This window comes from Pseudorca crassidens, chromosome 3 (assembly GCF_039906515.1).
Source record: "Pseudorca crassidens isolate mPseCra1 chromosome 3, mPseCra1.hap1, whole genome shotgun sequence".
In the NCBI taxonomy this organism is placed as follows: domain Eukaryota; kingdom Metazoa; phylum Chordata; class Mammalia; order Artiodactyla; family Delphinidae; genus Pseudorca; species Pseudorca crassidens.
In genome coordinates, this window is record NC_090298.1 from 121,602,422 (window position 1) to 121,627,733 (window position 25,312).

At 38.0% G+C, this 25,312-nt stretch overlaps 1 protein-coding gene across 1 annotated transcript in view; it reads right to left on the minus strand.

Annotated features, from left to right (window-relative positions):
• Positions 1 to 692: 692 nt before the first annotated feature.
• The window catches only part of PRELID2 (PRELI domain containing 2), a 705,022-nt gene continuing 680,402 nt past the window's right edge, over positions 693 to 25,312 (minus strand). Inside the window, exons 12-13 of the transcript XR_010942158.1 lie at positions 2,371 to 2,468; positions 693 to 1,066 (exon numbers count right to left, since the gene is read on the minus strand). The gene's annotated coding sequence lies outside the window, so the exon portion shown is untranslated. The remainder of the gene's footprint in view (positions 1,067 to 2,370; positions 2,469 to 25,312) is intronic.

Genomic DNA, 25,312 nt, shown 5'->3' on the forward strand with positions numbered 1-25,312 from the left:
TATCATACAAGGTGGATGAGAAGTTAAATGTGCTGTAGTAAATAAAGTGATACAAACATAAAAGAAAAAATCATAAATTGGATTTATTCAAAATGAAAAGTTTTCTCTTTGAAAGACACTATTAACACATTTTTGACTGGAGATATATTATGGCCACAGGTGTTAGTTTCTGCAAAATCCCCTGGTCAGTAATGAGTTAAGAAAATGAGAAGGCAAAAGAGAATGGTAAAAATATTGGGAATACATTTAGCTGACAACAGAATTTTAGTGAGAATATATTAAGTCCCATTACAACTCAATAATAAGCCGACAAGCAATCTAATAAAAAGTTGCAAAAGATTTGAACCGATACTTCACAAAAGAAAATATATGAATGGTGAATAATCATCTGAAAAGATACTCAATATCATTAATCATCAGGAACTGAATATTAAAACCACAGTGAGATGCCATTTTACACCCATTAGAATGTCTAAAATCAGAAAGAAAGTAAAAAGTGTTGATGAGAATGTGGAGCAACTGAAACTCTCATACACTGTTTACGGGAATATAAAATTATACCACCACTTTGGAAAATATTTGGCAGTCTCTTACACAGTTTCTCAGCCATTCCATCATAAGTATCTACTTCCAGAGAAATAAAAACACACAAGGACATAAATGTTAGTGTTCATTGCATCTTTATTTGGAATAGCCACATACTGGAAACAATACAAATGTCCATCAATAGATAAATCATGGGTAGACAAATATATCCATACAGTAGAATACTACTAATATGTAAAAAGAATAATCTACTCTATACACAGTAAAATGAATGACCTCAAAATCATTATTCTGAGTGAAAGTAACTAGATACAAAATAGCGCATAGTGTATTGTTCCATTTATACAAAATTCTTTTAAAAAGGCAAACTAACCTACAGAGGCAAAAAGCAGATTGATCTCCGATGGCCTGAGAACAAAGGTAGAAGGTGGAGTTGCCTGTAAAGGGATATGAGTATCCTTCTGGGGATGACGGACGTCTTCTGTCTTGATTGAGGTGGTTGTTTCACAGGTGTACATATCTGTCATAATTCATCAAATTATATACTTTTCATATATGCCGTTCATCATAAGTAAATTATATGTCAGCAAAGTTGACTTAAAAATAACAAAATAAGTGAAGTGCTAAGATCCCAGCTTGGCTCAGAGTTCTCAATATGAGGGGAGTATTCTTCTTATTATTTTTTCTCTAGTTATTATTTTCACCCCACCATTGACATCTGACTCTGCTCCATCCATGTTTGATACTATGTCTCCATTCCACTTTGTGTACAGTGGATAGTATAGTAGTATTGGGCCAAGGGCAGCCCTTCCTGAATCACTTAATAGAGCTTCCTTTCTTAGAGGGTACATGAGAGGATCAAATGATGACACATTATATGGGAAGTACTATAAATATTAGGCTTTGAAGTTTTATCATTATTATTATGTGCTGACTCATCTGATGCCCCCTCAGAAAGCTCACACTGTCCCCAGTGAAGGGAATATAAGTGGACAAAAACACCATGAGTCTCAAGCTTATTATCTGCCCTTCTATGGGTCCATCTACCAGTAGCCTCCTGGAATTGGTGGATCCGGTGGATAAGAACCGGGTTTGACATTAAGTGGATCTGGATTCAAACTTCAAGTCTGCCACTCACCAGCTAGCTGTGTGAACTTCACCAAGTTACTTAATGTCTGTTAGACTCGGTTTGTCATATATGAAATGGAGGCAATAGTAATCCCTGGTATAGTTGTTGTGAGATTAAAGAACAAATTGATGTTGTAGAATATGTTGCACAGCACCTTGGATCTAGTAAACTCAGAGCAGATGGTAGCTGTTCTTATACTCTGCCCAGTGGTCAGGTATGACGTGTTTGTTTAGCCACCGGGGAGCCCACCCTGGAGCTATGGATCCATTTATACTGTGTGGCACATTACTGAGGTCTTCTCTGTGCATCCACCTTTCCTCGCTCTCTCCTTGAGGAGCTGTGTGCTAAAGGTCAGGGTGGAAAATGGTCTCGCCCTCTGTTCTCTCCTCTTGCTGCAGGTAATTTCCTCTGTCCATATGCCATTAATGATGTGATTATCAGTGCTGGTGGCCAATCATGTGACCTAATCAAAGCACCAAATCACTCTCATCTCTCCCAACAGCTCCAGATGGCACTCATTGGTAATAAACAGGGAGAGTTTCGTGTTTTTTTTTTTTAATTTTTAAAGTCTTCTCTAATCAACTTGGATAATTAGCTCAAAAATAATAATAATTCTGAATCCTCTCCATAACTCATATGCAAAACCCTAAGATCATGAAGACGAGAGAGCTGCTAATTAGCTATTTACATTTTACCTGAAAAGAACAGGACCAAAGGCATTCATTCAGGAAACTGAAATCTCATCTTCAAAAGCAAGTTGGATGAAGAAGTGAGGCCAGCATTCAATGGCTTGCTGCAAAGAAGCAGAGAATGAGGCAAATGTTAATGTGCACAACAGGCCAAGGCAAATGATTCAAAGTCATCCTAAATTTAGGGAAAAAAGGGGGAAAACTATTTGCTTCCTGTAAGTGAAGACCTCAACTCATCAATCATGTTATTCCATAGAATACAGATAGGAATTCTACAAAGTCAGAGGATATAATGAGGATGTTTTATTGTCTTTAATAAAAAGAATCTGACTTTTTCTTTATACTGCGTAACCTGCAGAAATGTCAACATTTCATTAGAAGTGTCCAGTTTCTTTCAATTAGTGAGGGTGGCAAAATACGTTCCTATTGCTCCAAGAGAGGTAAAATGAACTGTTAGGGATCCCTCTGCAGGCAGAGCCCTGGGTGTTGATAGGTATCCTGTGGAGTTTTAGATGCACCTACCAGAAAATGCTCTTGCATTACATGTGGACATACGTAATGAAGCAAAGGATAATAGACTCCTTTTAGGCACAGAAAAGACTGCTAAGAAAATGAGATCAGGGCTTAAAAGACTGCTAAGAAAATTTATCAGGTTCTTGTCTTCCCCAAATCAGAACTATATCATCCTTATGAAAATGTTAGCAATGTGTCTGAAGAAATGGAGACAAAGGAATTTTTTATTTAATAACCTCACTGTTTAGACAAAATTCCCCTGTGGAAACTGTAGAACTCTTTACATGAGTTTCAAAGTTTATATATCACATAATTTGAAATCCTGGGACCTCAAAAATACAATGACTAAATTATGAGGCCTTACCATGTCTGTAAAATAAGATGATGATTTTACTGTATTTTAGGTATCATAAATCTTAAAACTTTTAATAAAAGTAATTGTATAGGGAAATCTGTCATTTTTGCCTCTCTGTCATCCATCCCCCTTTACTTAGTAGCAAAACCTTGGTTTTTCATGAAACCACTTCTATCTACATATGTCCAGTTCCTAGCCAGTAGGAATATTGCCTCCCCAGGACACAAATAGCCACCACATGGTAAGAACCTTTTAAAATTGAAGTTAACACAGAGCAAAGCAGAGCCAAGAGCTGGGGAGAGAGACTGCAATGTAATTTGAGTCCCTGGACCCAACCAGGCCTGAAGTAGGACACTCTGGACTCTTCCATTGGAGGAACCCAATAAATGTCTTTTGTTTGCTCAAACCAGGTTGAATTCATTTCTGTCACTTGAAACAAGACAGTCCTAGCTAATATAGGAATGCAATTCTCATACTTTGAAGTTGGATATGACATCTAGTAAAGAATGTTCAGTTATGTGGAAATGTGTCCTGATTTTCAGATCAGTGTCACTATTCTTCAGAGGAAGAGAAAAAAAAAGAGTGAAGAGAGGTGATGCTAATAAGCTAGTGATGATTAAGAAGGAGAGATTTTGAAGAACCCAGTCCTTTTATAGCATAAGAAGGGCTCTAGGAATTACATTAGACCCAGAAGGAAGATAACTTGGAAAACTTTTATTGCTAATTAAATCATGCTTAATTTCCATAGGCAAAACTGAAAAAAAAAGTTTCTGGCAGGAATAAAACCTGCATGAAGAAAAAAATAAAAACATGATACTTATGCATTTCTTAATGGTACCGTTAAGTCCCTCCAGTACTTACAGGAAGGCAGTAATTTACTGGGATCTAAAAAAGTGCAGTCTGTTGGTGGGAATGTAAATTGATGCCACTATGGAGAACAGTATGGAGGTTCCTTAAAAAACTACAAATAGAACTACCATATGACCCAGCAGTCCCACTACTGGGCATATACCCTGAGAAAACCGCAATTCAAAAAGAGTCATGTACCACAATGTTCATTGCAGCTCTGTTTACAATAGCCAGCACATGGAAGCAACCTAAGTGTCCATGGACAGATGAATGGATAAAGAAGTTGTGGCACATATATACAATGGAATATTACTCAGCTATAAAAAGAAGTGAAATTGTTATTTGTAGTGAGGTGGATGGACCCAGAGTCTGTCATACAGAGTGAAGTCAGTCAGAAAGAGAAAAACAAATACCGTATGCTAACACATATATATGGAATATTAAAAAAAAAAAAAAGGTCATGAAGAACCTGGGGGCAAGATGGGAATAAAGACGCAGACCTACTAGAGAATGGACTTGAGGACACGGGGAGGGGGAGGGGTAAGCTGGGAGGAAGTGAGAGAGTGGCATGGAAATATATACACTACCAAATGTAAAAAAGATAGCTAGTGGGAATCAGCTGCATAGCACAGGGAGATCAGCTCAGTGCTTTGTGACCACCTAGATGGGTGGGATAGGGAGGATGGGAGGGACACCCAAGAGGTAGGAGATATGGGGACATATGTATATGTATAGCTGATTCACTTTGTTATAAAGCAGAAACTAATACACCACTGTAAAGCAATTATACTCCAATAAAGATGTTAAAAAAATTTTAATAAATAAAAATAAATTAAAAAGTGCAGTATATCTGATTAAAGGTCATGCAAACACTAAAATGTTTCTCCAAAAATCTGTCTGAGGCAGAGAAATAAGGATGACCAGCTCTTCTCAGAACCTTTCAAGAATAGTATATTCTAAGCTTATCAATGACTCTGGTGATTCAAATTTTCCCTTAAGCACATGTGGGAACTATATAGCAAGGTGGCAAAAGCTGAGAAATATTATTTTTTAATTTATTTTATTATTTATGTATTTATTTTTAGCTGTGTTGGATCTTTGTTGCTTTTCTCTAGTTGTGGCGAGCAGGGACTACTCTTCGTTGCAGTGCACAGTCTTCTCATTGAGCTGGCTTCTCATTGCAGAGCACGGGCTCTAGGCACACAGGCTTCAGTAGTTGTGGTGCATGAGTTCAGTAGTTGTGGCTCGCGGGCTCTAGAGGGCAGGCTCAGTAGTTGTGGCACACAGGCTTAGTTGTTCCATGGCATGTGGGATCTTCCTGGACCAGGGCTCGAACCCACGTCACCTGCATTGGTAGGCAGATTCTTAACCACTGTGTCACCAGGGAAGTCCTGAGAAATATTATTTTGCGCATCAATCATGGCTTTATGGGCTGTCAAAAGGAGCCCTTCCAGCAAAAGCACAAACAACAGCACACTTCCCACTTTTTGCATTAGATGGTATGGAAAACAGTGATGGTCTGGAGCCTGTCACGAGCTTGCCCCTTCCTAAATCTCCATTGGCAACTACACCACCAACGAGGCTCTCTCACTCTAAACCTTAGCTGTACTGAACTCTACAGAATACTGTAGTATTCTTGACTCCTTTGTCAAATATTAGTTGACTGTATATTCTTGGGTTTATCTCTGGGCTCTTGATTCTGTTCCATTAGTTTCTTTGTCTGTTTTTAATGCCAGTACCATACTGTTTTAATGACTATAGGTTTGTAGTATAGCTTGAACTCAGGAAGTGTGATGCCTCCTGCTTCGTTCTTCATTCTCAGGATTTCTTTGGCTATTCAGGGTGTTTTGTGGTTCATATAAATTTTAGAAGTGCTTTTCTCTACTTCTGTAAAAAAAATACCATTGCAATCTTGATAGGGATTGCATTCAATATATAGGTAGTTTTTGGTAGTATTGTCATTTTAACAACACTAATCTTTCCAATCCATGTACATGGATGACTTTCCATTTATTTTTGTCTTCTTTCATTTCTTTCATCAGCGTCTTATAGTTTCCAGAGTACATAAGTTTTACCTCCATATTTAAATTTATTCCTGAGTATTTTATTGTTTTTGGTGCTGTTGTAAATGGGATAAATTTCTTTATTTCTTTTTCAGAAAGTTCATTGTTAGTGTATAGAAAGATTAATGATTTTTATATGTTAGTTTTGTATCCTGCAACTTTACTGAATTGATTAGATCTATCCAGTTTTTGGTTGAGTCTTTAGGATTTTCTATATATAAAATCATGTAATCTACAAATAGAGACAATTTTAATTCTTCCTTTCCAGTCCTGATACCTTTCATTTCTTTTTGTTGCCTGATTGCTCTAGCTAGGACTTCTAATACTATGCTGAATAAGAGTGGTGAGAGTGGGAAACCTTGGCTTGTTCCTGATCCTAGAGGAAAAGGTTTCAACCTTTCACCATTGAGTATCATGTTAGCTGTGGGCACATCATATATGGCCTTTAATATGTTCTTTAATAGTTCAGTTTTTACCATGAATGAATGCTGAATTTTGTCAAGTGCTTTTTTTCTGTATCAATTGAGATGATCAGATGATTTTTTCTTTCATTCTATTAATGTGCTGTATCACATTGATCGATTCATGTATGTTGCATCCTTGAATCCCAGAGATATATCCCATTCGATCATGGTGTATGATTCCTTTCATGTGCTGCTAAATTCAATTTGCTGGTATTTTATTAAGGATTTTTACATCTGTATTCATCAGGGATATTGGCCTCTGTAGTTTTCTTTTCTAGTCATGTTTTTCCGGTGTTGGTGTCAGGATAATGCTGGCCTCGTACAATGGGTTTGGGAGTGTCCCCTCCCCCCCTTTTGATATTTTGGACGAGATTGAGAAGAATTGATATTAATTATTTTTTAAACATTTGGTAAAATTCACCAATGAAACCATCTGGCCCTGGGCTTTTCTTCACTGGGCGATTTGTGATCTCTGATTCAATTCCCTTACTAGTAATTGGTTTATTCAGATTTTCTACTTCTTCCTGATTCAGTCTTAGTAAATTGTGTGCTTCTAAGAATTTTTAAAATTTCTTCTAGGCTGTCCAGTTTCTTGGCATATAGTTGTTTATAGTAGCTCTTGTCATCCTTTGAATTTCTGTGGTATCAATTGTAATGTCTCCATTTTTTAATTTATTTATAATTTTGTTGATTTGGGTCCTTTCTCTTTTTCCTCAGTCAGTCTAGGTAAAAGTTTGTCAGTTTTGTTAATCTTTTCAAAGAACCAGCTCTTAGTTTGGTTAAACTTTTCTATTGTTTTTCTGTTCTCAATTTCATTTATTTCTGTACTTTTTAATAATAATAATCTTTATTGTTTCATTTCTCCTGCTAACTTTGGTCTTAGTTTGTTCTTCTTTTGCTATTTCCTTAAGGAATAGAGTTAGTTTATTTATTTGGAATCCTTCTTGTTTCTTAATGTAGACATTTGTTGTTATGAACTTGCCTCTTAGAACTGCTTTTGCTTCATCCCACGAGTTCTGGTGTGTAGTATTTCCATTTTTGTGTCTCAGGAAACTTTCTTACACCCTCTTTAATTTATTCTTTGATCCATTCGTTGTTCAAGAAGGTGTTGATTAATTTCCATATGTTTATGAATTTTCCAGTTTTCCCCTTGTATTGATTTCTAGTTTCATGCGATTGTAGTCAGAGAAGAAACTTGGTATGATTTTAGTCTTCTTGAATTTGGTAACATTCGTGTTGTGGACTATATATGGTCTATTTTAGAAAATGTTCCATGTGTACTTGAGAAGAATATGTATTCCGTTGTTGGACAGAATGTTCTGTATATGTCTGTTAGGTCTATTTGGTCTATAGTGAGAATGGGGTATTAAAATCCCCAACTCTTAATCATATTACTGTTAATTTCTCTTTTTATCTCTGTTAGTTTTTGCTTTATGTATTTAGCTTCTCTAATGTCGGGCACATAAATATTTGCAATTGTTATAGCTTCCTGATGGGTTGAACCGTTTCTCATTATATAATGACTTTTTTGTCTTTTTACCATTTTTGATTTAAAGTCTATATTTTTTGATATAAGTACAGTCATCCTGGCTTTTTTTTTCTTTTTAGGGTTACCATTTGCTTGAAATGTCTCTTTCCATACCTTCAACTTCAGTCTATGTATGTCTTTAAGGCTAAAGTGAATCTCTTGTAGGAAGGATATTGTTGGATATTATTTTTTTAATCCATTCTATATTTTTTACATTTATTTATTTGTTTATTTAAATAAGTTCAATCTGTTTACATTTAAAGTAATTATTGATAGGTAGGGGCCTACTATTGCCATTTTGTTAACTGTGTTATAGATCTATTGTTTCTTATTTCTTAACCTGATATCTTTGTGTTTGTGTGTGTTTTGATGTCTTCTGGTATCAGTGTACTTTGACCTCTTTACCATGTTCTCTTGTGTAATTAATAGACGATTTTCCCTTGTGGTTACAATGATGCTTACATAAAATATCTTAAATTTATAATACCTTATTTTAAACTGATAACTTCAATAGAATTCATAAAATTTACAGTTTTACTTCTCCTTTCCTTCACATTTTAGGTTATTTTTGTTATGATGTACATTGTTTTTTACATTGTGTTACTAATAATAGATTGTTGTAGTTATGGTTATTTTTACTGCTATTTTTTAATGTTCAAACTAAAGTTGTGTGTGACTTACACACTGCTATTACCATATTGTAGAATTAACTACGACTATATATTTACCATTACTAGTGAGATTTACACTACCTTTTTATGTTTTTATGATGTTAATTAGCATTCTTTTACTTCTACTCAGAGAACTTCCTGTCGCATTTCTTGTAAGTCAGGTCTGGGGTAAGCGCTCCCTCAGCTTTTGTTGGTTTAAGGAAGTCTTTATCTCTCCTTTGTTTCTGAAGGACAGCTTCACCAGACACAGAATTCTTCGTTAAGAGTTATTTTCTTACAATAGTTTGACTATGTTATCCCTTTCTCTCTTGCCTTAAAGGGTTTTTGTTGAGAAATCCACTGATTGTCTTACAGAAGTTCCTTGTATGTAATTCCTCTCTTTTCTGTTGCTGATCTTAAACCTCTTTCTTTGTCTTTGACATTTGACAATTTAATTGTAATGTGTCTCAAGGTAGCCCTGTTCAGGTTCAACCTATTTAGGGTCTTATGGACCTCATAGATCTGGATGTCCATTTCTCTCCCCAGGTTCAGTAAGTTTTCAGCCTTTATTACTTTAAATATACTTTCTGTTCCTTTCTTTTTCTATTATCCTTCTGAAATTTTTATAATGCAAATATTACTTCTATTCATTGTGTCCCATTATTCCCATAGGCTGTCTCTACTCTTCTTCTTTATTTTTCTTTTTCTTTTTTTTGCGGTACGCGGGCCTCTCACTGTTGTGGCCTCTCCCGTTGTGGAGCATAGGCTCCGGACGCACAGGCTCAGCAGCCATGGTTCACAGGCCCAGCCGCTCTGTGGCATGTGGGATCTTCCTGGACTGGGGCACGAACCCGTGTCCCCTGCATCGGCAGGTGGACTCTCAACCACTGCGCCACCAGGGAAGCCCTGTTGTTTTGTTTTCATGGTTGCTATTTCCTTATTGAGCTTCTCATTTTGTTCATGCATTATTTTCCTACTTTTGTTTAGTTATCTGTTTGTGTTTTCTTGTAGTTCACTAGACTTCCTTAAGAGGATTATTCGAAATTCTTTGATAATTCATAAATTTGCTTTTCTTTAGGATCAGTTATTGAAGCTTTATTAGTTTCTTTTGGTGGCATAATATTTACCTGATTTTTTGTGATCCTTGTATCCTTACACTTGTATCTACATATTTGATTAATCGGGTTCCTCTTCCAGACTTTATAGGTTTGCTTTGGCAGGGACAGTTCTTCATCAGTCAGCTCAGTTTGGGTTTTGGGTGTGTCTGCTGGTAATGTCCTTGGGCAGTTGGGACCTACTGTTATGGTCTATTTTAGGGTGAGGCAACTGTTCAAACTCTGAGGATGGGGATGGGGGTGGGGAGGATCACTGGCTGACAATAGTTGTAGAGGACTGATGGGATGGTTCCCTACCCAAGTGGGGCTGTAGGATGGGCTCCACAGTTGCCTGGATTCTCTGGTCAGGCTTACTAGACTGTCAGGACTGGGTACCATATTCAGTAGTAAATGGGCCTATGAATTATCTTTCCTGACCTGGCAGAACAGCAGGACAGGACTCAGGGCCCATACACCTCATTATTTGGGAACCTGAACCAGGCCAGAGTGTGCACTTAATTCCGTGGTCAGTTGAGGTCACCATGTTTGCTCTGAAGATGGAGGTAGCCATGGATTTTTCAAGTGCCACTGGACATAGGGCTGTTGAATGGGCTATGCAGCTTCCCATATGTTGCATGGGTTAGGTTACCTATTTGAACAGGCTAAAGGCTATATTCAGCAATGAGTGGGACTACAAATTACATTCCCTGCCTGGATGCAGTGGGAAAAACAGCCCTAAAGCTGCTAAAGCTCTTTGTTTTCTTACCTCAAGCTGACCCACTTCCCAAGTTCCCTGATCAAGCAGGACTACTGGCTTTGTCCTGCAAACCCTTAGCTCTGCCTGCCTACCTATAGGCTCAAGTGCCACTGGGCCGCACAGCTTCCAGGAGTTGTCACCAGCCCTTCTAGTCAGATGAGGCCACTCTCCACAGTGGGTGGTGCTGTGTCTCAGCTCACTTGCCTGGGTGGAGGAGGAGTGGCCACTCCAGGCTACTCTCAATTTCCCAAATAAGCTCTCTGCTTGGGAGAGGCTGGGTGTTACCCTCAGCCTTGGCTATGATTTAATCTCCCTGCCTGTGTGTAACACCAGAACACTCCAGGCCCAGTACTGGTTTTGCTCTGGGGATGATCAGCTCTGCCCACTCACTTTTCAGCTCAAGTGCCTCTGGGCTGCACTGCTTCCAGGAGTTGTCACCAGCCCTTCCAGTCAGCTAGGGCCAGAAGACACTCCACAGTGGTTGGGGCTGTCATTGAGCTCCTTGCCTAGATATGGGCAAACTTGAGCTCTAGGGCTAGCAAAACTTGAGGACCTTTATAAATCAGGCAGGTCTGCTCCCAGCTGAGTTCCCCGGTCAGAGTGTGCCCCCAACTTGGATCTGCAGATGAGTAAAGCCACTGTTTGCAATTACTACTTGGGCTCTACAGGAATGAACTCTGTCTGCCAAGAGCTACTGGTTGTTCAAGCCCCTCCCCCTTTCTCCTTCACAATCATATTGCAGATTCCTCTGCAATTCTTGTGGTGCAAGATCAGAATGGGGCTTCCACGAAGCAACCCACAGTGCTGGGCAGCTTTGGGAGTGCTGGTTGTTCTCCCGGCTTCTCTTTTCCCACTGGAGAAACCAGAGGCTCAGGGAAGAGCCTCTCCATGTGGTGCTGCACTGGTCTGAGGGAGGTGAAATACAGTCACCTTGTAGCCATGTCTCTTACCCTTCTAATGCAGACTGTCTTGGTCTCTGTGGTACAGGAGGTCCCTGGTGTGGTGTTTATTAGCTCTTGAATTTCTCCAAGATCCATATCTTGAAACCATTCACTCCCCACATTTTTTGTCATATCCATAATCTTTCATGATTCTCCTAATTGGCTCTGTCATACATCCTGTGAAGTCATGTACATCATCTGGACACAGTTTTCTCCAGCAGGAATTTGTTGTTTGGGGCTTGATGGCTTTCACAGATTTTTCTATAAATTATGGTATCTCCACTGGTGTAATCCTTCCAGACTTTCATGATGTTCTGTCTATCAGGGTTCTCTTCCATGTTGTTGAGAATCCTTTCCATAGAGTACTGTGTGTAATGAGCCTTAAAGATCCTTATAAGCCCCTGATCTAGAGGCTGAATTAGAGACATTATATTTGGGGGCAAGTAGACCGCCTCAGTGCCTTAAATGTTGAACTTATGGGGTCCTGGGTGGCCAAGAGCATTGTCCAATATCAAAAGAACTTTAAAAGGAGTCCCTTACTGGTAAGGTACTTCCAACTTCAGGGACAGAGCATCAGTGGAAACAATCCAGAAAAAGGGTTCTCATTGTCCAGGCCGTCATACTGTACAACCAAAAGCCTGGCAGCTGGTGTTTATCTTTTCCCTTCAAGGCTCAAGGGTTAACAGCTTTATAGATAAGGGTGATCATGATCATAAATCTGAATGCATTTGCACAAAACAGTAGTGTTACCCTATCCCTCCTGCCTTCAATCCAGGTGCTTGCTTCTCTTCCTTATTAATAAGTGTCTTTTGTGGCATTTTTTACTCCAGAATAGGGCACTTTCGTCTACATTTACAGCTTATTCAGGCAGACATCCTTTCTCCTCGTTAATTTTCTTAATGGCATCTGGGAACTTGTCTGCTGCCTCTTGGTCAGCAGAAGTTTCTTCTCCCATCATCCTGACATGTTTTTAAGCCAAAACTCTTTCTAAAGTTATCAAACCCCATCCTTTGCTATAATCCAGTTCTCCGCTTTAGATGCTTCATCTTCTTTTTGCTTTAAGTTGTCATGTAATGACTTCACTTTTTCTCAAATCGTACGAGGATCTATAGGTATGCCTTTCTTACAGCAATCCTGCACCCAGATTTTTGATACAAGATAACAAAGGTATTTCACAAAATGTGCAAGGCTTTCGTGCCTGCTGGCATAGCTTCAGCGACAGCTTAACGACTTTCCTTTCCTCTTTTTATTTAGGTCTTTATGCTGGGTTCCTTTATCTTGAGATGGTGGGCAACTGAAGTTGCAGACCTCAATCTACAGTGCATATCCAGCAATTTAGCTTTTTCTTGTAATGCCTTGACTTTTCTCTGCTTCTCGGAAGCACTTCCAGCATCATTAGTGGCACTTCAATACGGGTTCCATGGTGTTACTCAAGGTTTACGGTATTGCACTAAATGCGATGAAAAATATGAGAGAATCATGAGAGATCACTTTTATCGTGATGCACAATCTACTGGAGAGACGAACTGCTCACCTGGAGGTGACTAGCATCACCCGGTGTTTTCAACAGGTACTCACAACACTTGAGCTTGCCACAACAGCAGTAGGAGGTGGCTACAAAATTATTACAGGTGTACAGTACCTACTGGACTGAGGGCCCAGTCATGGTGGAGCAGAAACTAGCCACCTACTCTGTGCCGGCCCTAATTCCTAACTTAGAGAACCATAGGTTTAATAAAAATCATTATTTTATGCCACTGAACTCTGCAGTGGAGTGTCAATAGATAATCAGAACAAGTGTAGTAACATGGAATACCTCTTACAGTTAAACGAAAAGCTTAAGAAACAGGTCTCTGAAAACACAGGAGCCAGGAGCTCTGGAAACTTTAGTAACAGAAACCAATGAAAACTCTCTTCTGGACCACCATCACATACTACCATTTTCAATGGTTGAGTTACTCTACTCAAGATTAAAATTCCAGGGAGAAACAATCTGATTGGAACAGTTTATGAATTGTTTCCATTCTTACACCCAGGGTGGATTTATCCTAGCTAAATCACTTGGAGTAAGAGTTAGGGAAGGATTCTTTGCTAAAGCAAAATCAAGATGTCCTACCAGAGGAAGGGAGAATGTACTGGGGCCAAGAAAACAACAACCCCAAAATAACTGCAAAAATAAAAAGATTTTTAATTACTACTTTTTCACTTGGCCCCTCTGGCATAGAAGGGGAGCATGCTTAAAGTCTTTCAAAATACAAAGTGGCAGCTTGCAAAGAGATTTATATTTGAGCTAATTCTTAAATCTGAGCTAAGGGGGAAAAAGTAACATTCTGTTGTTTGAAAGAATTTGAACTTAATTTGTCTGTAACACTTAAGCAAAGAGAATTACCCTCATGCAGTCTTTGGAGGAATCTACCTGTGTTTCATTCATCCGATCATTCAAAGTGCAATCACATTTCCACAACAGGGTGCTTTGTGAGCTAACAGCAGATAAGGAGTTTCACAGCAGAGGAGAGCACAAAGCAGTTCATCATCATTTGTTTTTGTAATTGCTTAGAGCCAAGTATCTTTCATTATGTTCAGTGAACCCTCTATATCCAGGCTGGGGAGGCCACCCTGAGCACAGTGGGCTGGGTTATGAATCAGGAGATCAGCTGCCTTTTGCCTTGAGAAGAGAGAGCCATGAGTTAAGAAATACACTCACCTTAGATATAATCAGCATGGATAGGACTAATGTGGAAGGGCTCTCCTAGTTTACAAGATTCTGCTGTGTGGGATTTTAAGAGATAAAGGAGATATACTGCACAAAATCTACTCTTTTGTTTTTCCAGAATTTTACCTTCTAGATTAATTATACCTTTATCCACATAATCCCATTTTTACATATTTTTAAAGAAGGAAATATTCAAACAATTATTAACACAGGATTTAAATGCAATAAATATTTGTCATGTCTTTGCTAAGTGCCAGGTATGGTGCTAGGCACTGAGGTACAATGGAGAACAAGACACATGAAGTTTCTGACTCCATGGTGGTTACCTTCTGTTGGGGGAAACAGGCAATAAACAATTTTAGATAGAGATAAATGCTATGAAGGAAATGCAGATAACTTGTGGAAGAGATTATGAGGTAGAAAGTGTCCAGAGAAGTCAAGACCCACCTCTCTGAGTTGATGACAATTCACCCGGGATCTAAAGGATCAGAAGTGATTCAGTGGGAAAACCTTGCAGGCAGATGACATCATGAGCATAGCAGCCCTGGGCAGAGGGAAAGGCTCAGCCTACATGCTGATAGAAAGCTGGTATGTCTGGAGCTGGGCAGGGAGCAGCCATTCATGGCTTAGCAGGCCATGCTAAGGAGTGTGAATTTCATTCTATTTTCAATGAGAGGCCATTAGTGTGATTCAAGTGGGAAAAATGTTGTTGTCTGATTAACATATTTGAAAAATCACTAGCTACTATGTAGAAGGTCAGTTGCAGGGATAAGACTGGACTCAGGAAGACCAGAAATCCAGGTAACATATAGTGTTGGCTTGGACTAACATGATGATAGTGGCAATGGAGAAAAGTAAACAAAAGATCTCTTTTGGAGGTAGGTTAGAAGTTGGAGGAAGGGATGGAGAGTAGGAAAGTCAAAGTATGGGCAGGACAGGAGGAGGCACAGAGGATTTACTGATTTTTTGTTTTAATCATCAGGGTTGGGGAAGACGTGGAGAACAATACTCAGGGGAGAAAAACTCAAAAGCTTTGTGTTAAGCTAAATATGAGATGACTAAGAGACAGCCAGGTAGAGATGGCAAGAAGGAAGATGAACACATCAACCTTGAATTTTGACTTAAGAGTGTAAAAATCTATGGGAAGACCTCAAAGACAGCACAGAACTATTTCAAGACCAACTGGCTACACTGCCGGCTATGGTCTGAATGTTTGTGACCCCACAAAATTCAGATGTTGAAATCCTAACCCCCAAAGATGATGGTATTAGGAGCTGGGGCCTTTGGGAGGAGCATAAACCATGAGACTGGATTCTTATGAGTGGGATTAGTGTCTAATAAGAGGACCCAGAGAGAGTCCTAGCCTTTTTGGCTGTGTGAGGATACAAAGAAAAGTCTGAAACCAGTCGAGAGCCCTCACCCAACCATACTTGCATCCTGATCTCAGACTTCCAGTGTCCAGAACTGTGATAAATACATTTCTGCTGTTTATAAGCTAATCGGTCTATGGTATTTTGTCATAGCAGCTCAAATGAACTCCAGAGAGTCTGTAGGACAGGTTTTCTTTAATGTTATTTAGTTGCATCAGAATGACCTAGAGAGTTTGATAAAAATTCAGAAACTTGAGTCCCACATATCAGATCAGAATCTCCATGGTGGTGCCCATGAACATGCATTTCTAGTAACTCCATAGGTAATTCTAATGCCTTTCAAAATTTGAAGACCTCTGTTCTAAGGTATTGATATTTTTTCAGGAAATTGTACTTCTTGACCCATCTTTCCTTCAAGTTAAAGATACTTCCTTGAAGTTGTTTTAGAGTAACGCAGCAATTCTCCCATTTCCTGGTTCATTTCTCTGCTCTTCAGAGGCAGGAGAAACCAAGGGGGCACTGGGAATTCATAGGGTCCTCTGGCTTTGTCCCATTATCACTTTCCGTTGTGAACAGAAGAGGTTGGAGGAGACTGAGGAATAAGTTGTGACTGTTACATTTTATTAAAATCTCCCCAGGCTAGCCAATGATAGTAACTTAAAGAAAAGTTGCAGTTCACGTAGCTTTGAATCATAGACCATTAGAGCTAGAAAAGATCTTAGAAACAACCTACTGGTTAAGCCAACAGGATCTGTTCATCTCCTGCCTTGTGCATTTACTAACTTGGTGCCCTTACGAGAGTTACTTCACATTTCTGTACCTCAGTTTACTCCTCTATAAATGGGGGAAATAACAATACCCACTTCACGGTGTTGTAAAATAATAGAACTGATAGAAAACTACCGATAATCAGAAAGCCATATAATTTTCGAGCCAGAAGAGGCTGTAAATACATCCAATACATTCACACTGTAGGTAAGGAAAATAAGACTCGCAGCTGGTTTGGTGGCAAATGAGAACTAGAGGCCAGGTTTTAAAGGATTCCATCGCTATAGAAATCAAAAATTTGATTTCATTCCATATCCATTTCTCTGGGTAAACCACGGATCACTTAGGAGAAGCACCCTTTCCTGATACTTATTTATGAGTTTAAAAGAAGAAAAAGTCTTGCCACACTGCTAGAGAGCATAAATGCTTTCAGAGGATTGCCTGGTTCACTGCACTGAGGTTTTGCACTTGAAACATCAGCCCATTGTGTAGTCAGGCCAAGTCCTCATTCAAGTTCGTGGTCTGGAAGCATTTTAGGAAAGTAGGGAAAACAGACACGTATGAATATAGTGATCAATTCAGAAAAACAGTGTCAGTTTCCACTGTTTTGGGACCATCAACCAAACATCTTTGATGCCCAGTGTCTTTGTGAAGTCACAGGAAAACCCCAAAACAGCAACTCTTCTGAAACTGTGTAAATAACACCCAGGCTCAGCCGGTATAAAGGGAAGCAGCTGACAATTTTGCTGCTGTATCTCTGCCTTGAGTGTTTGGGGTTGGTTTTGTGCTTTGGTTATCTTAAGGCCTTTTTTCTCTTCTTTCTCATTTCTTTCTTTGGCATTTTGATCAGGCTTGCTTATGAATCCTAGAGAAGTCCCATTTTAGGGACAGAAGCTATAAGAATGGAAATTGGTTTCTAAGGACCCTCTGAACACTAGCCATGTAATAAATGTCACTGGTGTTGCTGTTCTCTTCTGATGGACTGCTCGTGACTTATATTTGACAGTTAATGAGCTCCATTAATCAAACCGAGGAACAAATGCTATTTCCCACCCTCCCCTCCTACCTGACAAGGTGCGGGTTTCTAACCCTCACTCTGGCAGACTGATAGCACTGAATAGGAGCAGAATAACAAGGAAATCTGGAAGGTTAATTAAGGTGGTACCCAAAAGTTGTTTTTAAATGAATTTAATTAACCTGTGATCTCTTAAAATTAGAATATGTTACAACTAGAATGAAGACAAATTTTATTCTACTATATTTTTTTAAAACTTCATCTTAGAAAATAGAAACTGAGTAAGTCTCTGGGTAAAAAGTAGTAGGGAGGGTGTTAATTACCACCTGGGCTCTTTCAAATCTATCCTTATTTTCTGTGTATCTCAGAATGGATGATTTCCATTCTTGGAGGAAGAATTTGTAACAGTAACATCTGGTGCTGTTGTCAATCACCCAGGTTTCTGGTAGCATACTCCCTCACCAAATGTATGTGCTATTCACCCCTCATCATGATTAAGCACAAGTAACACAGTGAAGAAAGGCAATAAGAGTATGGCTAAGGGAGTGATTCAAACTGCCCAAGTCCAAAACCAGCCTCTATAACTTCCTAGAAGTTTGGCCGTCAGCAAATTACTGAACTTCCTCTCCATCTCTTGTTTTCTCCTCTCTGTAAAATAGGGATACCAGTAGCATGCACCATAGGGGATTGTGAGAAGACTTAAAAGATACAAAGCCTAATGCATGTGAATTATTGAGTACCAGGTCTGGAACATAGTAAGCTCTTTTTGAATGCCGATTATTTGGCAGGGTTGGTTTTTTGTTTTTGCTTCTTTTGTTTTGTTTTAACATGGGGCCCATAACACCTGGAAATAGAGTTCCACTGATGGGTTTTGGGGGGGTCCCTTAAATACCCTGAAAATATGTACCTACATTTATGCTACATGTATATTCTTTCTGGAGGAGAAAGTTCAGTTTTCAAGAACTTCTTAAAAGAGGATTGCAACCCCAATAGGGTAAAGAATCACTCCCAGAAGACATCAGTTTCAAAGACCTCATCAAGTCTGTTTGAGTGCTGGGGCCAATACAATGAAGATACAAACTGCTGAGCTATTACTGGTTCTTGAAAAGTAAAGGCTCCTGCAGGCCACTCTGTCCAATCCCTTTCCATTCTTCTCCCTGGCCCAGCCTAATACAAATGAAAAGAACACAGACTACAGCACTCTGAAAGTCATCATATCACTAGGGGCTAGAGCGCTGCAGGAAGGCTTCCCATACAAGGTGGGAGTTGAGTTGGAAATGGAAGAAAAGCCTAGAGTCAATGTGAACTGGACCAGAATACTGTGTGACATAGATAACCTTTGGTAGTAGAGGATAGAATTTTAAGTTAAAACACAGATGCCCTTTATAAAAGTATAATAGTTATATATATACTTAAATATATACATAACTATTTAAAATATAGGTTTGATATTTAATATGATCATGTAGATTTTAATGCTTAGTATATGGCTCTGGTAGGTACTTATGTTTCTTTTAGGTGAGTCAAATACACACACACACACATATATATATAATAAGAACATAGCTGCAATTCAGATATGGCAACATTAGGACAGTTGAACATTTGTAGCTGAAGTTTTAGAAACAGGAGCATAAGTGTTTGGGCATTCCTGGAAGGGGAATTTTGTCACCAAGTCATGGAGGCAAGAACACATCTGGAATATTCTAGAGATAGTAGAGTAAATCATTTTCCTAGAATGGATGAATGGTCATTCTGTATGGCCGGGTGAAGTCTCTTGGAGACGCCAGTGCTAAGAGGAAAATGGCTAATCAGTGTTCCTTAGCAATAGTGCCACACATGTAAATTTACATAGAAGACTGATATAGTCATTCCTTCAGTTCTTCAATTACTCAACATAAGTTTGTTCTTTAGTTCTGTGAGTCAGTTTCTGTTTTGTAAGTAAGTTCATTTGTATCATTTCTTCTTAGATTCTGCATATAAGTGATATACTGTGTGAAGTAAGTCAGAGAAAGAGAAATATCGTATGATATCGCTTATATGCAGAATCCAACCAGTGTTTTGATCACGTTGTTGCTTGCTGTGAGTGTTTTAAGTTGAAGCCTCTTAACTTAACTTGAAGGCAAGATTACATGCACTATGAATGATGTTTCGGTAGAAGCTGTGAATCTGAGTAAAATGATATCAGAATTATCCCCTCCAAAGTTAAACACACGGATATTTTTGGATTTTTTTTAAATTATGACATCAAAGACCCTTTCAAATGTCAGAATTAATTAGTTCCTTGTTCATTATGTGCATGAGGCAGAAAAATATCTGAATGCTACTCTGATTCTGCAACCTTTCCAACTGACTGTACAGGCAGAGAATTGGCTTCACTAATAAACAACAATGTCGTAAGAAAAAACCTAGAACTTTCATACCTATTATCCTTACAAACTGGGAAGACATCTGCCTTTCCCTTCCTCCTTCAAAACACAGACAGATGGAGGTCAGAATTACCAGCATCCTAGGAATGTATGTTCTGAATTCTCCTGTCCCAAGTATGTTGACAACTGGAACCAAGAACCTTTAGAAAGTTTAGCCCAGTAATCTTGTTCCAGAAATCTGTCCTAAGGAAATAATCAGAGTTGTTATGAGGTTTCTTAGCAAGTATGGTTCTTTTATTGCTACATGTAAAAGTCAAAACTTGGAAGCTAATCAGTCTTTTAAATAGAGAAATGGATACATAAAATATGGTATTCATAGAATGGAATGGTATTCAGTTATTAAAAGTCACAGATTCAAGTATTTTATAGTGTTTTATTCTATTAAAAAAAGCAATGATCAAAACTAGATAGTCAAATTTTGTAATAGTATGGACTAGGTCTGATCTATTTATCACCAAATTTGATAAATGCCTGAAACAAAGCATATTCTCCCTCCTTCCCTTCTTCCCTCCCTCACTCCTTCTCTTCCTTCCTGCCTTCCTTTCTTTTTTCCTTCTCTCCCTTCAGCTGGCCTTCCTTCCTTCCTTTGTTCCTACCTTTCTTCCATAATAATTATATACTACTGAGTAAATTAATGAATACATGAATACTATGTATGCATTTATTGATAAAGAAACAAAAGACTGGAATAGACTCTAGCAAAGTATTAATAACAGTGTGGGATCTCAAGTGATTTTATATTTTCATTTTGAGTATTTCTTCATTTTTCTCCATTTTCAATGACTGTATTACCTCAATTATAAACAAATTTTGAATATTAAAGAAAATTTAAGTTATTCTTCAACTCTTCTATGGAGTTTGGAAAATTGCTGCCATCTTGAATTTTGTTCATAAAAGGGTTATTGTGGGAAATGAGGGCTTTTAGAATTTTTTTGACCTTTGGAGGTGACTGTAAACAGAGGCCCAAGCCTCACTCTGATGCTGTCCTCAAGAAGGTCACATGCTCATGGGCAATTTGAAAAGAGTCCATCTGCAACTTGCAGAAGTCATCTTGAAGGAATTCTCAGCTTCATGGAATAATAAAGGGCCCAAGATTTCTTTTTTTAAACTAAATTATCATCCAATTTTTCTTTCTCCATCCTTGCCTTTGTGTTTTAAGCTTTTTCAAAACCGAGTAAAGTTTTAGATTAGATATTTTACTATTAATAGTTCAGATTTTGAACAAAATGTTGATTTATATTTAGACACAACCAGTTTCAAAATATCAACACCATTCCAAAAATGCTATGTCTTTTTTAGTGATTGTTACTCATATTTGTCTTTTTTTCCCCCAAAATGAAGGCTGTGTTTTGTTTTGCTTCTCTTAATCTCCATGATAATCACCATGATAAGAGAGCATAAAACAGGAGCTGAATCCTTCTCAGTTACAAGCACTGTATCAAACACTAACAGTGCACAGCAAATTAGATATGCTATGCCTCTATCTTGATTTGTGTTTTCCATAGAAACTATCTACCTAAATGCATTATTGATTTAAATTCTACGGTAACAGTGTGGCAACATGAAAAAGAGTAGAGTAGGAAGAAAAAATGATAATAAAGTCCTAATCTGCAGCAAAACTTCATGGTGGTTACCAGCCAAGGGAAATACTGTATCTGAAGCCCAGAATTACTAGCTGAGAAATTCCAAGTTGGCTTTGTAGCTGAAAAGATGAATCTTCACCAAGAAAAGAATAGGAGCTGTAACCCAGGGAACAGTGTATGTGTTTGTGTGGTTGGGGAGAATAATGCTGAAGACTTTGGAAATAATATAAGTAGGCACAAGTTCTTGTACTCCTGACATCTAGGAAGTAAGAAAATTTCTAGTGAGCACTGGGCAGCAAGTCTGGCAAGGGATTAATGGAGCTCAGTCTTTTCTCAAAGGCATATTGCAAGTTAGCCTCAAACCATTTTTTTTTTCACTAGTTTTAGGCTTGAACACACTTCTCCTGAAACAAACATCATGCATCGCACCATGAATTCACTAATACTGAACCCCCTTATTGCCTGTCTGGGGCTTTCTCCTTCATAAATCTCTCACATAAAATCCTATCTCCTCTGAGAACACCATTTTGAGAGCCTCTGTCTTCTGATTTTCTCTAACATTTATTAACAGCACCCCATATTTGACACTTACCTGTACTCAGTTCTTTGTTAGTTACTTTTGTTTGGTCAAATAGATTCCTCTTCCCTACCAGATTTGGCATTTATGTAAATTCTTAATCATTAAAAATTGTCCAATGTATTTTATTATTTTTTTGTATATCTGACCCCCTGCTATGCTTGATATATTTAAGAGAAATGAGTAGGTCTGATTCATTCCTCTATTCCCAGCATTTGGCAAAGGGCTTTGCCCAGTAGTTACAGAACTTAACCTCTATTGTATAAATATTTCTTTCCATCTTATGATAGGAATATCTATCTGTGGGTGTGTATATTGTATGAACATGCTACTCCTTGGGTGTGTCTGTTACTACCACTAGAATCACCTTCTCAATGTCCATGCCACATAAAGTTGTAAGCTCTTTAGGGTACTGAGATAACATAGAAAAAAGAATATACATGACCACAAGAATTTTAGGGAACATTGCTGACATCATGGCATTCAATGGCATTGTGAAAACTAACAATGGAATATATTAAGACCAGCATTAGGAGTTAATTATTACTAAATCTTATAGCCCCCAATTGTGATATTTTCACAATGTCCTCTCAGTCCAGCCATTTCCTATTATAATCACCAATATCCACATTAAATAGTGAAGGGACATTATCAGGAGAAGCAAGGTGAGCAAGCCTGCCAAGGATTTTCTTCCAATATGGAGATTTTTCTGTTTGAGTTTTTATTCAAGAATATTCTATTCTTCTGAGAGTCTTGGCAAATTGTCACATAGAACCCATGCCTTGAGCACTGGAAAGTTTCTAGATGAACTCTAGCTCTCCTGGCATATTGACACCTAGGCTTTCTCATATAGTAATGTCTTGGGAGAACACAAAAATTACAACTCCCAATTACAATAGTAGAAAAGGTGACAGCAAACTTTCTAAGACAAATATAGAAAATGGACTATCAGTCTGTGACCCTGTTTAACTGAGATACTGTTAGAGAACAAAGATGCCAACCAAGGCAGGTGTGATTTCTGACTCTTCCGTATACGCCTAAGCAACATTGTCTACTGTTACTTGCTACCATTTTGGAATAATAGGACAGCAAAAGTTTTAAAATTCAATATTGCAAGTCTCTTTAGACAACATGATGGCAAACGTGTAGTTTGAGTGAATTATTCACTTTTCAACTAGTTATTTTGACAAAATGAGCAAGTGTCCAGAAAGGGTTGAATCTGGAGTTAGTTAAGGGAGAGAAACTATGAGTTCAAGGTAACTTAACCACACTGAACTCAATATCCTCACCCATCAAGTGGAAATGATCCTACTTATACCACATTACTCAAGAGTTTTTCTGGAAATCAGATCAGAGAATGGGCATGAGAGTGTTTTAGGGATTTATTATGTACTATCCCCATGAAAGTCAGTATTGCTATAATGAAACATATAATGGACACACCAGCATTTATTTCATCCCTTCTTCACTGTGGAATAGCCATGCACTTTGGAGAGGATTTTTCCACGTCCAGCTTCAGAGCTGCACTCTAATTGGCACAAGTCAACTTACGCTTGACATTTCCATGGTCACATGCGTTGATTCAAGTGTTTGTTAGCATGTAATATAACTTGGCCCCATCAGATTAAATGAAATCCTTTTGTTAGATGGTTAGAAGAACAGTGCTGGCTCACTCTCTGTCTCTCTATCCTTGTCTCTCTCTTTCCCCCTCCCTCCTGCTTTCCTTTTTTCCATTTCTCCATGTTCATAGCACCGTCAGCTGCTATTTTGTGGCTGAAGAGGATCCAGTCTTAGGAAGAAATAGACACCATCAGAGACAGAAAGATAAAAAGAATGGAAATACGGCTCACCCTCTTGAGTCACTTTTCAAAATCTTTCTTTATATTCTACCTTTGAATACCATGGTTACTGAAAATGCTTAAGTATATGGCAGTAAGATTTTTAGTCTACCACTCAAAAAAAAAAAAAAACTTCTCTCAATAAAGAAATGATGGCTTTATTAGAACCCTAAAACGTCTTTCGTAATACAAGATGTTCTCTTAAATATTTAATTTCAAAAAGAAATTAATACTATTTGAGTAAGTCATTTTAGCCTAAGAATCAATCAGTACTATCTTGGAGTGTTCATAAAGGTTACCTGACAGAATCTGTTAAAAAGAAAAGAAAAACTTAGCATGAATTCAGTAATTCTTCTTTGGAGGTATAATTTTATAATTGAAAGTTTGGAAAGAAATCTTAAGAAAGACTTTCTTATCACATTTTGAGGATCCACACAATAAGTTACATTAATATAATGTATAAATATATATACACATATTACATTATAACATATATTATGTATTATACTATATATAATTACTATAAGATGCATTAAGGTGAATATAAGGTGAATAAGAAAAAACAGCCATCAGAACCATACAGTTAAGTACTGGTGGCTTAGCATAACATTTCCATGATAACAGCAGACGCAGGTGCCAAAAGTGCTACGTCACAAACATTAAACAGTCTAAACAAAAGTGAAACTCATTTTCTCTAGAAAACTGTTAGAAAACTCAAATTTTGGTTATAATAGGGCAAAGAAGATGCACATCCAGAGTTTAACCCAAATACTCCCATGAAAAATGAGTTTGGAGAAAAGCTATCTTCCAAATTAATATATCACTTTCAGAATACACTATTTAAAATACATAAGTAACTACATTAATAAATCATATATCAGAGGTAAACTTTTATAATTTGGACATGTAATTGTTTATATAGTCATATTCAGAGAGCCATTTTCAAAGCCCCCTTTGGCTGCCATGCATCTCCAGCTCTGTGAAGACCCTGTAGTAGAACATCATGGAGTAGCACGGTGGTTCGAACCCAACATCTAGAGTGAGAAACACTCAGTTCTCCAGTTATTCTGTGACTCATGTACATTTCTTAATCCCTACAAGCTTCCATTCAGTAAGTAGAGTTAATCACAGTATCTACTTTGTAAATATGTATAAAAATTAAATGACATAGTACAAGATAAATGTTTAGCATAGCCTGGTACATCTTAGATTCTAACTATTTACTAAATAATTGAATGAATGAACAGAAAGAGGAGGAGGAACATCATTCAAGTGCTTACAAATTATTTCCTTTGCACTCATGGTCTTTGAGAGAAAGATCGTCTTCATTTAAGGTCTATAGATTACTCCTCCTACAGGTGTCCATATTTCTTTCTTGTCAGGTTCATCCTCTCTTAATTGTAAAATTTTACCTTCTGGCCTAGACGACTAATGGGAGCAC